A 13,505-nucleotide genomic window follows, 5' to 3' on the forward strand; every position below is an offset into this window, starting at 1 on the left:
TTTTCCATCTCATTTTCGAAAAACTTTGCGTTCCTTGCTTTCAATATAAACCACATAATCCACAGAAAGGCTATAACCTGAACCCCTAGAAACTGATCGACATTTGCATATATCGAACCTGTGGGAAAACCAACTGCTCTCGTCGGAATATTAGAAAGAGCCCAGACCTATCGCGCAGGCGTACACTCAAAAAGGGCTTGATTTATGGTTTCAACCGAACCACCAGATCTCGCACACTCCAAATCGCATGAAATACCTCGGCGACTTAAATTCGCTGTAACTGATAGGCAACCAGAAAGGACTTGCCACATAAAATGTTGTATTTTAGGAGGACACTTGACCTTCCACACACTAGCCTTTAAGGAAACTATGTCCGGTCCGCATACCACTGTCAGGGTTTCGGAAGGAAGCACCATACGAGCCGTATGATATCCAGATTGAGTACGAACTTGTCGTGCTAATCGATCTACAAGTACATGGGATCAAAGTTAAAGAGAAACTGGAGAATTCCTCTAAATCCACTTTGATGTCATCAAGATACACAGAGAAGCCCGGCCAGTCGGACAGTGAAGACACCACCTTCACCAAATCTGAGAAGTCTGTGAGAAAGGCTACCTCCCGAAACTCATGGCCTATCATGCACCGCAAAGCCCACACAAAAGCTTCTACCTCAGCGTGGAGTGGTGTGAGACTACGCCGAAAATTCAAGGCACCCATGAGCGAAGAGGATCCTAGGGATGACATACACACCCAGCCGGCGCCAGCAAGCTTGTCGGTATCCTTCCAAGAACCATCAACAAAGCAACGGAATCTGGTAAAAGCAACAGAGAGAGAAGCTGCCCCTCACTAACCGAGGCCCATATGTCGTTGCAGCCGGAGTACCCTCCTCCTCCTCTACCTGAGCCGCAAACCATGTTGTCGCCTTACTTGCTGCCAACTGTGCCACTTCTACCGGCTTTTCCATCTCATTTTCGAAAAACTTTGCGTTCCTTGCTTTCCAAATATACCACATAATCCACAGAAAGGCTATAACATGAACCCCTAGAAAGTGATCGACATTTGCATATATCGAACCTGTGGGAAAACCAACTGCTCTCGTCGGAACATTAGAAAGAGCCCAGACCTATCGCACAGGCGGACACTCAAAAAGGGCATGATTTATGGTTTCAACCGAACCACCACATCTCGCACACTCCAAATCGCATGAAATACCCCGGCGACTTAAATTCGCTGTAACTGATAGGCAACCAGAAAGGACTTGCCACGTAAAATGTTGTATTTTAGGAGGACACTTGACCTTCCACACACTAGCCTTTAAGGAAACTATGTCCGGTCCGCATACCACTGTCAGGGTTTCGGAAGGAAGCACCATACGAGCCGTATGATATCCAGATTGAACCGTATACTTTCCCGACTTTGTAAAATGCCAACCTAGGGAGTCACTTTTGAGGAGTAATGCTCAAAGGTATAGCCCCGACCAAAGCCACATCAACCGGGTCGAAGTAGTCGGCTAACCGATCCATCCGCCAGGTGTTTGTACTGCGATCAATAAGATCATGGATCTGAAGTAGAGGATCCTTAAAGGAATCCTTACTCAACGCTGGTCTCGGGAATTGGGCTGGAACCCAAGGGTCTGTCCAAACTGAGACAGTATCCCCCAAGCCAACCCATTTGATAAGCCCTTTATTTACCAGAGATCTAGCAGAAACAATACTTCTCCATCCATAGGATGGAGAGTAAGATTTAATTGGATCCATAAGATTTGAATTCCGATAATACCGACCTTTAAAAACCCTTGCAAAGAGGGACTCCGGTGCTTCGATCAAATGCCATAACTGCTTAGCTAGTAATGCTGTATTAAAATCATCTATATTCCGGAATCCCAAACCGCCAAATTGCTTACTCGAACAAAGCTTTTCCCATGCCAACCAATGCATACCCCCATACTGCCCATTATTACTCCACCAAAAGTTGGCTATCGCGCTAGTACGTTTGGAAGTTATTGTTTTTGGAATCCAAAAACATGACATCACAAACGTCGGAACAGCAGTGGCTACCGACTTTACCATCACTTCTTCCCCCCCCCCCCCCCCTTCGAAAGGAGTTTAGCCGACCAACCTGTAGTACGCCCCCGGAGTTTATCCCGGACAAAAGAAAAAATCTTTGATCTTAGAACCCCCCAAACTTTCTGGGATTCCCAAATACCCCATGCCACCTAATCTAGAGATACCAAGGATCGCCTGCATCTCCACTTTTGTCTCTTCAGAAACCTTGTGACCAAATTGGAGCGAGGATTTGTCAAAATTGATCAGTTGGCCCGATGCCGCCTCGTAGCTCTTTAGAACCCCTAAGATAGCCCCACATTCCTCCTTAGTAGCTTTACAAAAAAAAAAACTATCATCCGCAAAAAGAAGATGAGTGATAGGCGGACATTGATTAGCCACCTTTATCCCAGTAATTGATGTTCATATATTTTACCTTGTTTTCCCTTAGTTTATTCACATCTTTTGCATCTTTTTTTATCCATTTAGACCATTATTGTGTAGCTTTAGCACTAATCATGCATTAGGGCTTAGTTGCATTGCATTTGCATCTTTTCATGCATAAACAGGTGATTTTGGAGCTCAAGGAGCATGGAAGCAATGGAGAAGAGATGTGAAGCAATCTTGAGGAGGAAACAAGGGAGTTAAGGCTGAAGAACCAAGGTCCAGAGTCCAACTCGACCGCACACTCGACCAGACACTCGACCGTGTGCTGAGGAGGACTCGACCAAGTGGAAATTGCACGTGAGAAGCCAGCTCGACCCCTAGCTCGACTGAGCACAGGTCGAGTTGACCGAGCCGTTGACCGCTTTGACTTTTTCTATTTTTAGGGCTTCCACTTCCCCACTATATAAGACCTTGTACCTGCAGCCACCAAAGCGTCCAGCTTTTTAGATATTCCCAAAAACCTAGTTTTTACCTTTTTTAGCATTATTCCTTTTGCATTTTATTAGATTTTGTACTTGTTTAAGAAAACTCTTAGATTCTTCAATATTGTTGGTTCAGTAACTTTCTTAATATTGAGAATTTGAGTTTCATCCTTTGATTAATATTGAAGATCTCAGTTTTATCTTTCTAATAATGCAAGTTTCAATATTTTCTGGGTTTTTGATTTGTTTCATCATGTCTTGTTGTGAGTAGTCTTCTTAGGATCTTGAGGATGGGTTAGGAAGGATTGATCTTGTGGTTTATGTGATTTGGTCAAGCTTGATTGTTGTAGATCTCTTCTAGGCTAGATGTTCTTAAGGCTGATCTTGAACTGAGAGGTTAGGATCTGATTTCAAGCTCCTTAGCATCACACCAATGTTTAAGAAGCATAGATAAGGCTAGATCTAGAGCTTACCATTAGGCTTGCTAAGAGATTAGAGGTCTTGTTTGGTTTGAGATGTATTGCTTAATGCCTGCTTGTGTAGATTCTTTACTGTGTGAAAACAAGTCTAGAATTGCATAGGTTTGATTGTTTCTTGACCATGAGAGTGGGAGAAACTTGTCTTAGATTTATATGTCTAGAGGTTAGCTCAAAGTTTGCTTGAGATTTGTTGACCAAGTTAGATAACCACAATGATTAGTTCTTCCCATGAATCCATCCTCAGGAACCTTTTTTGTTTATTGATTTTAAAGTCTTAATCTTGTAGCTTGCTTGTTGTTTGATTGGTTTTAGTATTGCTCTGTTTTTGTTGTGTTGCTCTGTTTTCCGGATTTAGCCAACTCGACCTCTCACTCGACCTACACTCGGTCGAGTGCTTGCTAGAGTTCATCCCCAGAACTCTGGTTTATGATTTGTGATTGTCTTGTTTCATTCCTGTTTCATTCCAGTTGCATACATTTAGCTTTCAGTTCATCAATTGTCTTGCATTAGTTCATTAGTAGTAGTTTCTATTTCTGTTCTTGCTTCATTACAGTTTCAATCATTCAGTTTCATTTGCATTTAGTTCTTAGTTCTTGTAGTTTACTTTTTGCATCTTTACATTTCCATCTTAGGATTGTTAGTGACAAACAATCATTACATTTGTCTTAACTTAGATTCATATGCACATCTTATCTGTTCACAAACACTCATTTAGGATTGATACCTCTTGTACTGCAATAGCATAAGGGGAATTGAAACACCCATCCATCATTCCATTCATATCTCACCATTGCATCATCATCATCATTCACCACACAAATAATCTTGTTTCAATTTGGCGCCGTTGCCCATTTGAGTGTGTTTTTGTGACATTTAGGATCCATATTAGTCTAAGATTAAGTTCGTTTAAACACTTGTGAGGTTTCTGGACTTGAATCTTCTGTTGTTGGGTTGAAGTTCCATTTCAGGTACCACTCGACCATCAACTCGACCACCACTCGATCGAGCAGTGATCGAGCACTTGATCGAGCCAGACGCCGGATCTCTATAACCATCAGTTTCCAGTCGACTTGATCACCAACAAGAGCCTGTGCTCAGTCGTGTGCCTGGGAAAAACCGTTTGTGTTCGTTGATGCACACAAGGTCTAAAGGAAAGGACCATCTTCTCAAGCACATTGATAACATCCACAAGGTGACAAAGGGTTTGGGAACTAAGCAAAGGAGAGTTGTTCAGGACCAACAAGAGGTTATAGTAGCAATGAGATCTCTGGATTTGCTCAAAGGAACAATGAGACCTTTTGTGAGGCATGGGAGAGATTCAAGGGATATCAGACTCAATGTCCTCATCATGGTTTCAGCAATGAGTCACTCTTGAGTACCTTGTATAGAGGAGTGCTTCCAAAGATAAGGATGTTGCTTGACACAGCTTCTAATGGCAACTTCCTCAACAAGAATGTGGAAGAAGGCTGGGAATTAGTTGAGAATCTTGCTCAATCAGATGGCAACTATAATGAGGACTATGATAGGACCATAAGGAGCTCCTCAACTGATCAAGAGGACAAGTATAAGAAAGACTTGAAGATGGTCAATGAGAAACTTTACAAGATCCTTCTTAGCCAGTCCAAGTCTATTCATTTCATTGGTGAAGAAGAAGCACAAGTTCAAGAGGGGGAGACTGAGTTTGCTGAGTTGTGCTACATGCAGAATCAAGGAGGATTCAAAGGCTACAACCAAGGAGGTTTCAAGAACAACAACCTATCTTATAGGAGTACCAATGTGGCTAATCCTCAAGACCAAGTCTATCCACCTCAACAGCCTCAACAGCAACAAACATACATCCCCAAACAACAACACCAAGTGTTCCAGCCTCAGTTGTGTCCCCCACCAGGGTTTTAGACTAACCAAGGCCAAGAACAAGACTTAAGAGCTATGATGCAACAATTGTTGATTGGGCAAACACAAGGAAAGATTGAGGAAGCCAAGCAGTTTGCTGAGTTGAACCAAAGGTTAACATCACAGTACAATGATCTGAATATGAAGTTTGAGGGTCTTAATTCAAGAGTGAAGTATATGGAGGGTAACATAGCATCTACTTCAGCTCCAAAACCCAACCAACTCCCTGGAAAAGCTGTACAAAATCCAAGGGAGTTCTCAGCCAAAGCCATACAATTTCAAGAGGAAGAAGTCACTGAGGACAGTGAAGTCCAAGTTTGGGGGAATTCATTAGTTACTGAAGCCCCAAGTGACATCTGTGCAAAGCAACAGGAGCACGCAGGAGAACTCGACCAGGAGCTCGAGCAGTCACTCGACCGAGTGCATGCTCGAGTGGTCGATCGAGCTGGGGACTCCGAAGCTGTCAAGCCTGCTAAGTACATTCCTCCTGCTTACAAGCCTCCACTGCCATTCCCTGGGCGTTTCAAAGCACAGAGGATCAAGGAGTTAAGGGAAATCATTGAGAAAAAGGAGATGTTGGCTAAGCAACATGAGGAAGAAAGGGTTTTGAGGGAAGAAGCTTTGGTTGAGAAAAAGGAAGAAGTGATGGTTATTCAAGAGATCATCATTGCCTACCAAGAAGAGGAGAGAGGACATGCTTTGGAACAGTATAAACCATACCCTCTCTATAGAGATTTTTTGCTTGATTTATCAGTAAAGAAGGCTCAAGCTCAAGATGAGAAGGATCTTGAGAACCTTGGAGGAGTGATCATCCCACTTAAGCTCAAGGACCCAGGGCCATTCTACCTGCCTTGCACAATCAGTTACCTCCACTACAATCAATGCCTTTGTGATTTGGGAGCTTCAACAAGTGTGATGCCATACTCCTTAGCTCAAAAGCTTGGGAGAACTGATTTCAAATCCACTAAACTCCATGTGTGCCTAGCTGATGGGACAAATAGAGAGGTAGTTGGAAGGTTGGAGAATGTCCCACTCAAGATAGGGAAGGCAAGGGTTCACACTGATTTTGTGGTCATAGAGATGGACAAGGAGCCTGAAGATCCAATCTTGTTAGGGAGACCATTTTTAGCCACTGTTGGAGCAGTGATAGATGTTAGGGAAGGTCTTGTGACCTTGAACATTGCTGAGGATACAGTCATGAAGTTCAACATCTATAACCCAACCAACCTGCCTACCATTGATGATCAACCCTTCACTATCAAGGAGAAAGTTGATCATGAGGTTTTCAAGGATGAAGGAGACCCTAAAGCTGAGCTCCCACTTCAAGAGGATTCTGTTGAGGAGCTTAAGAGTTCAGTTCAAGAGCTGTCTAGTAGGGTTGAGGATCTCAAAGTCAAACTGAACAAGAGGTCTTTGAGGAAAGCAAGACCTAGGCTCAAATTTAAGAAGCAATATGGTTTGAGTGCCAAGGGTGAGGTGATCAAGGATCAACTTCACAGTGACCAAGAGGTTCCAGGGAGGATTTCATCACCTCCTTGGTATCTAAACCAAAGTTAAGAAGGAAACCAAAGTCAAGCTTAGTGACTTTAAACAAGCTCACTAGGGAGGAAGTCCCTAAGGTATCCTTTGTAAATATGATTTAAATTCTTAGTAGTTTTGATGTGTTTTCTTTTATGTTTTTGTTGGACAGGCTTTTAGTGAGAATGTAATTGGTTAAGGAGAGTTGTGGACTTGGAGAAGAAGACTCGCAGGCCCACTCGACCAGTCCACGAGAGGTACTCGGCCGAGCTGGGTATGAATTAAAGCCCATTTCATCTTCAAACCGTTAGGACGATCGAGTGGAGGGAAGAACAAGGAGAAAAATTTTGAAATTTCAAAATTGGTCAAGGAGCTCGACCACGTGTTGGTCGAGTGTGGGGTCGAGCTACAGCCAAAAGAAAGTCAAAGATTCCCAATTCAAATTTGAATGGTATGGACGCTCCACCCTTGTCTCCTTGTCCCCTTGGCTTCTTTATATAGCCCTTGCACGATCTTGAACCTCTCACATTCTCTCATTTGCTCAAAACACTTAAAATTCAAGCTTTAAAATCTCTCTCAAAGTTCATCTCTTGCTCAAGCTTTGTTCTTTCAAGTTTTTGGGTCACTAACCTATTAACTTTGAGCTTTGAGTTTATTCTCTTCAGTTTCTTTTGAAAATGTCTTCCAAGATCACCAAGAAGTCTCACCGAACCGCTGCAAGCTCCATGGAACGTCGTGATGCTGACCTTGAATCAAGAGGTGAAGCTGGGAGAGTCACTCGACGGACAACTCGATCGACCACTCGACCGAGTGCCGGGTCGAGCAGTCGGTCGAGCCAGATGCCGTATCCAAGGAGATACTCTGTTGAGAAAGATCCTAAAAGGACTGAGAGTGAGGAGGAAAGAGAGCCTACTCTTAATGAGTTTATGAGGAGACACAAGGCCAAAGGGAAGAGGCCAGCTGTTGAAGTTGAGCAAGAAGAGATTGAAAGTGAAAGTGAGGAGGAGAGTGAAGAAGAAGAATTGATGGATGATGGAGAAGCTGAGTCTTGTGGGCTGTCAAAGAGGCAGATTTATGATGCCTTCATGAGGATGGAGTTCTTGGGAACTAGGTATCCTCACAAGGAGACCATGGAGAAGCTTGCCATTGATGAGGATGTGGAATACCTCTTTGAGAAGAGCAATCTCACCAAGTTCATGGGGCTGTGCATGGAAGGCTACAAGGAGGAAAGCTGTGAGTTCCTAGCTACTGTCAAGCTGCACACATATGCAAGGAAGAGTGCTGAACATGGAGCTGGTCACATCTCTTTCACTATCAAAGGGAAGAAGCATGAGCTTTCTATGAAAGAGGTAGCAAATGTGTTTGGTTTTGAGGTTGGGAGCAATAGGAGTTTGATGGTTCCAAGAGATGAGTTGTATGCAGTGTGGGAAACCATTGGAGATGACAAGTACTACTCATCCTCCAACTCCAAGAGCTCTAGGATAAGAAGCCCAGTCCTAAGGTACTTCCACAAAGCTCTTGCAAATACATTCTTTGAAAGGAAGGAAACTGGGAACATCAATGAGGGAGAGCTAAAGATGATTGACTTGGCTCTCAATGGAGTGATCTTTCAAGCAAGGAATGGTACCATCATCCTTGGGAGCACAGTGGAGACTGACTTAGGAATGGTGCTCATTGACCACATGACCCAATTGAGAAGTTGGGTAGGAAAGTTGGAGACCAAAGGGTCAAGAGGAGCACTTACCATTGGAGGCATCATCACTCCAATCCTTCAAGCTGCTAGAGTTCAACTTAGAGGAGAGAGGGTCTCACCAAGATGGATTGACTCAAGCTACCTCACTTCTACTCTCATCCTAGCCAAGGAGAAGCATCAAGGGAACCACATATTCAACTTTGAGCTCCCAACACTTGGGAAAAGGCAATTCATATTGCCTAACCAAGAGCTCACCACCATTCAAGAAGGATCCAACATTGATTTTTGGCCAGCTGAGGAGCATTGGTTTGATGGAGTGATTCAACATAGAGTTGAGGAAGCTAGGAATGCACAAGTAGCTGATGGAGAGGAGCAGTTCTACTTTGAAGATTATGAGCCCAACCCAAGAGATAGTAGAGGAGTGAGGGAGAATGCCAAGAGGTTAACTCTTTTGCAAAAATGGGGTAAGTGGCATGGAAAGAGATTTGATAAGCTGAAGAAGAAGGTGACCAACATGGCTAAGTCTATCAAAGGCTTGAAGAAGGAGATTGCTGAGCTGAAGAGTGGAAACTCATCTCCTAGCCAACATTCAAGCCCTTTGAGGAGAAGTAGCTCAACTAGAGCACTTTCAAGGGTTGCGAATCCTGTGGAACCAGCTAGGGCTTCAATGTATGAGGCAAATCTAAGGAAGAGGAGCTCAAGTACCCGTGAACATCAGTTTTCAAGGCACTCGACCGGGTCACTTGAGCACCCACTCGACCGAGCACCTCCGACGCACTCGGCCGAGCACCTTCCCAGATCACCCTATGGCTTCCCACCTCCGGCTGCTTATCCAGGTTATCCATTATACCCTCCCATCCCACCTCAATACTACATGGATCCAGCTCTCTACCAGCAGTTCTGCCAGCAGCAAGCCCATCATATGGACAACCGCGGTCCAGCTCGACCCCCCCACTCGGACACGTACTCGACCGTGTCAAGATCGATCGGAGTCATCAAGCTGCCCCAAAGTCCTTCTCCAAGCCACCAGCCTGACCCCAACTACTCCTATGACAGCATGCAGATGGATGTGGACAACTACTTCCACAATCCCTAAGGTACCACTATCACCTTACCATTGTTTATACCATTGCATTTCATATTGTGTTTTGTGTTGTGTTTAAATCTTGAATCCTCTCACAACTTTTTCACACAAGGGACTGTGTGATTTAAGTTTGGGGGAGGGTTTGAGATAGCATTTGATGTTGTGTTTTGTGTTCTTATTTCAAATTTTTATCATCATCATGTTAGCACTTGCATTAGCATCTAAGGCATAGAAAAACCCTAAAAATTTGAAAAATTTTGAAAAAATCTTCATAAAAAAAGAGTTTTCATGTAGTTTGCATTGCATATTAGGATCTTGTTTAGCATGTTTCATGTAGAATTGTATAATATTTGCATTAGGGATCTATGATGAGTATTTCCTTGTTAGCTAGCCTATTCACTAGACTAGGATCAATGCCCAAGTTATTAGTACTTTGATGCTAGTTGAGTAGTAGGAAGCATAAGATTGAACCAAGCTTGAATTCTTGCATTGCATTTGGTCTAAATTGAAGCATGTTGTGATTTGAAACCATTTCCTATTTTATAAGAACCTAATATTGACTTTTAATTATCAATGTGTGCATTGCTTTAAACTCATGGATACCATATACATACTTGGATCATCTTTCTTCTTTTTACCACTCTTGTTGATCCAAGTAGCTGATTAAATCATTAAGATCAGTTCCCCTACCCCTAAACCATACCTTCTTTCAAGCCTTGTTTGTTCTTGAGTGTGTGAGGCCTACTTTTGGGATTGAGCTTGGTAGAAACTGTTAGGTTTGAACTGACAAGAGTAAGACCTTGTGTAGTTCTAGTTTGCATTTTTCAAACTAGATAGGACTAGGTGGTTCACTTGTTGGGTTTGGGACTTGGCTGTTTTGAAAAGAAAATAAAGAAAAAAAGAAAGAAAAAGGGTAGAGTCTTTAAGAGGAGATTGTGTTTAAGCAAAGTCTAGTGAAAGGATGGGAAGTAAAGTGTTGATTAAGATGGTTCTAGTTAAGAAAAAGAAAAGAAAGAAAAGAAAAGTTTAGCAAAATGCTTTTATGTCTTAAGAATAAGAAGAAAAGAGAACCATAGCAATAAGAAAGAATCCCCCATTCCACTAGAAAGATCAAATAAGAAGCATCTCCTAAGACTTGAAAACCAAAAGAGAAAAGGGTTAAAGAGCAAAGAAGAAGCAAAGGGTAGCACTAGGATCATTTGGGTTTAGATTGCTAGGATAAACACTTTGGGTACCTTTGGGTAGACAAGGTTTTATTCTTGTATGTGTCTAAGTGTTCTTACCTTTAGCATTCTTCTAAAGCTCAATCCATTTTTATGAGAGAACCTTGATATTGACAAGCCCCACTCTAAAAAGAGACCATCATTGTCTCAAAACCTTTTATTACCAAGCCAAATGAGTTTAAGCATTGCATAGAGTTGATTCATGTTCTTGTTTAATGAATGTTAAAGGAAATGGTTGATTCGAATGCATGTGGATAACTAAGGCTCAAATCAATAAAGGTTGTGATATGCTTGTCTAAAGTCTTTAAATTCCAGCTCATTCAACTTGCATCATAGTACTAGTAACTTGGACATTGATTCTAGATGGTCTATTTGCAAGCTTAAGGAGCTGAGATCCCACTTTCAAACCTCACTTACCTTCTTATGTCTTTGATTATTTGCTTGAGGGCAAGCAAATACTAAGTTTGGGGGTATTGATGTTCATATATTTTACCTTGTTTTCCCTTAGTTTATTCACATCTTTTGCATCTTTTTATATCCATTTAGGCCATTATTGTGTAGCTTTAGCACTAATCATGCATTAGGGCTTAGTTGCATTGCATTTGCATCTTTTCATGCATAAACAGGTGATTTTGGAGCTCAAGGAGCATGGAAGCAATGGAGAAGAGATGTGAAGCAATCTTGAGGAGGAAACAAGGAAGTTAAGGCTGAAACAACAAGGTCCGGAGTCCAACTCGACCGCACACTCGACCAGACACTCGACCGTGTGCTGAGGAGGACTCGACCGAGTGGAGATTGCACGTGAGAAGCCAGCTCGACCCCTAGCTCGACCGAGCACAGGTTGAGTTGACCGAGCCGTTGACTGCTTTGACTTTTTCTATTTTTAGGGCTTCCACTTCCCCACTATATAAGACCTTGTACCTGCAGCCACCAAAGCGTCCAGCTTTTTAGATATTCCCAAAAACCTAGTTTTTACCTTTTTTAGCATTATTCCTTTTGCATTTTATTAGATTTTGTACTTGTTTAAGAAAACTCTTAGATTCTTCAATATTGTTGGTTCAGTAACTTTCTTAATATTGAGAATTTGAGTTTCATCCTTTGATTAATATTGAAGATCTCAGTTTTATCTTTCTAATAATGCAAGTTTCAATATTTTCTGGGTTTTTGATTTGTTTCATCATGTCTTGTTGTGAGTAGTCTTCTTAGGATCTTGAGGATGGGTTAGGAAGGATTGATCTTGTGGTTTATGTGATTTGGTCAAGCTTGATTGTTGTAGATCTCTTCTAGGCTAGATGTTCTTAAGGCTGATCTTGAACTGAGAGGTTAGGATCTGATTTCAAGCTCCTTAGCATCACACCAATGTTTAAGAAGCATAGATAAGGCTAGATCTAGAGCTTACCATTAGGCTTGCTAAGAGATTAGAGGTCTTGTTTGGTTTGAGATGTATTGCTTAATGCCTGCTTATGTAGATTCTTTACTGTGTGAGAACAAGTCTAGAATTGCATAGGTTTGATTGTTTCTCGACCATGAGAGTGGGAGAAACTTGTCTTAGATTTATATGTCTAGAGGTTAGCTCAAAGTTTGCTTGAGATTTGTTGACCAAGTTAGATAACCACAATGATTAGTTCTTCCCATGAATCCATCCTCAGGAACCTTTTTTGTTTATTGATTTTAAAGTCTTAATCTTGTAGCTTGCTTGTTGTTTGATTGGTTTTAGTATTGCTCTGTTTTTGTTGTGTTGCTCTGTTTTCCGGATTTAGCCAACTCGACCTCTCTCTCGACCTACACTCGGTCGAGTGCTTGCTCGAGTTCATCCCCAGAACTCTGGTTTATGATTTGTGATTGTCTTGTTTCATTCCTGTTTCATTCCAGTTGCATACATTTAGCTTTCAGTTCATTAATTGTCTTGCATTAGTTCATTAGTAGTAGTTTCTATTTCTGTTCTTGCTTCATTACAGTTTCAATCATTCAGTTTCATTTGCATTTAGTTCTTAGTTCTTGTAGTTTACTTTTTGCATCTTTACATTTCCATCTTAGGATTGTTAGTGACAAACAATCATTACATATATGAGTAACACATATATTCATGATATCATGTTTGTCTTACCATGCAGACCTCGAACCCTAGTCCCCACCCTTTAACAGTCCACCACTGGTGTAACACAAAACATAATCCATGATATCCATTTCTCCGAGAAACCCATTTTCCGAAGCACCTGCTCCACAAACCCCCCCCCCCCTTCAACCCGATCATATGCCTTACTCATATATGTCTTTATTGCCATAAATTTTGTTTTGCAAGATTGATTAGTCCGGATTCCATGAAACATTTCCTGAGCAATCAAAATATTATCCGAAATCAAACGGCCCGGGACGAAAGCAGATTGTGTTTCCGAAATAAGATCTGGGAGAACCCGTTTCAACCGTTGACATAGAATTTTAGAAATTATTTTGTATCCCACATTACATAAGCTGATCGGTCGTAATTCCGCCATAAGAGTCGGTTTTGCCACTTTTGGAATTAAAAAAATATGCGTTGTGTTCAATCGCTTATCAAAACAACCCTGATCAAAAAATAAATTTACCAAAAAGAGCAAATCTGTCTTCACCATGCTCCATGCCTTTTGAAAAAATAAAGCTGTCATCCCATCTGGCCCGGAGCTTTATCGGGATGCATCATAAAATTAGTTGGCTTCGTATAAAT

At 41.9% G+C, this 13,505-nt stretch overlaps 1 non-coding gene across 1 annotated transcript; it reads right to left on the bottom strand.

Moving 5' to 3' along the window:
• Window positions 1–4,639: 4,639 nt before the first annotated feature.
• LOC147938185 (small nucleolar RNA R71) lies at window positions 4,640–4,745 on the bottom strand. The gene has a single exon (XR_015567546.1). It is a non-coding gene; the product is annotated as a small nucleolar RNA R71 (small nucleolar RNA).
• Window positions 4,746–13,505: the final 8,760 nt, after the last annotated feature.

This window comes from Camelina sativa, chromosome 9 (assembly GCF_030686135.1).
Source record: "Camelina sativa cultivar CO46 ecotype springtype chromosome 9, ASM3068613v1".
NCBI lineage: Eukaryota > Viridiplantae > Streptophyta > Magnoliopsida > Brassicales > Brassicaceae > Camelina > Camelina sativa.